Source organism: Tachypleus tridentatus, chromosome 6 (assembly GCF_004210375.1).
Source record: "Tachypleus tridentatus isolate NWPU-2018 chromosome 6, ASM421037v1, whole genome shotgun sequence".
NCBI lineage: Eukaryota > Metazoa > Arthropoda > Merostomata > Xiphosura > Limulidae > Tachypleus > Tachypleus tridentatus.
Genome location: NC_134830.1, coordinates 146984965 through 146986134, shown reverse-complemented (window position 1 = coordinate 146986134; position 1170 = coordinate 146984965).

Here is a 1170-nt window from a genome sequence, read left to right as displayed (position 1 = left end):
CAAAGCATTTCAAGAGAAGTGGGAATTTCTGAACAAAAAAGTTCCAGACTGTAGCAGATGATCATACTACAGTTTTTGCTGTCTTTAAGGTATATGACTAAATTTTCGAGTTAATTTAAGAGATACTTGAATGAACAGTTCAAAGATGATTATATGAATCTCTTTGAATGAGTAACAACGTTTCTTGTAGAGAATATGCTTCAAAAAAGCCTGGGTGGTGGCTCCAAGAGCAATGCATCGCTCTCCATCTACACTCATCTACATCCAGCAAAAACCATCTACACTCTCAAAATATTCATATTCCAAGGTCAGTTTAAACTCACTGTCAGAGTGAAAGTGATGATGCGAAGAATTTGCATATCTATCTCTACAATTTAAATCAAAGTATGACACCGAATCCCAATCCTATTGTTTACTTTAAGAAAGGACCTCTGCAGCTTATTCAGGCTTTTCAAGCTTATAAGACCACAACCACAGGTGGCCAAAATGGCAATAAAGAATTTTATTTGCCAACTATGGTTTTATCTGAGAAAATCGTTGCTCTCTTTCTTAAACAACATTGTGTCCACCATATGGTCCAAACCCTTGAGAATCACGGGAAAAAGTGTAATGATAAAGAGAAGAAACCGAAATAAAGGTCAAAGTCCTAAATAACTGTATAAGAGCCAACAGTCTCCAGTATTTCGAAATCAAGTGAATTAGATCAGACTTCTTCCTATCTAAAACACACACACACACAAACAACAAACAAATAACACACAAGAAGACAGGCAATGGGAGCATGATAAATAAACATTCAAGTAGCTCTGGGTCGCTAATGGCCCCGCAGAATGTGATTTGGCCATCATAAAGGAATATATATATAGTCGGCTTCGCACTATAGACGTTGATTAAAATAGTATCTTCTTTTGGTAGGTAAAGAGCACAAGAAAAGATTCTCTGATTCAAGGAAGATCACCATCATGAAAGCTGCAGAAGCAAATGTTCTTTGATTCTGTAATGAGGGAGCATACCAACAGCTTCAAGCAATTAGTTAATTTATAGTTCTATAGTAAAATGGTTTGTAATAATGTTGTTTTCTCTTTCCTTTCTTTTGGGTGTTTCAGAAATATTTACATCAAGTATGCAGTTTTGTGTTTCTTTGGGCATGACAGGGAAGGAACTTCAAGG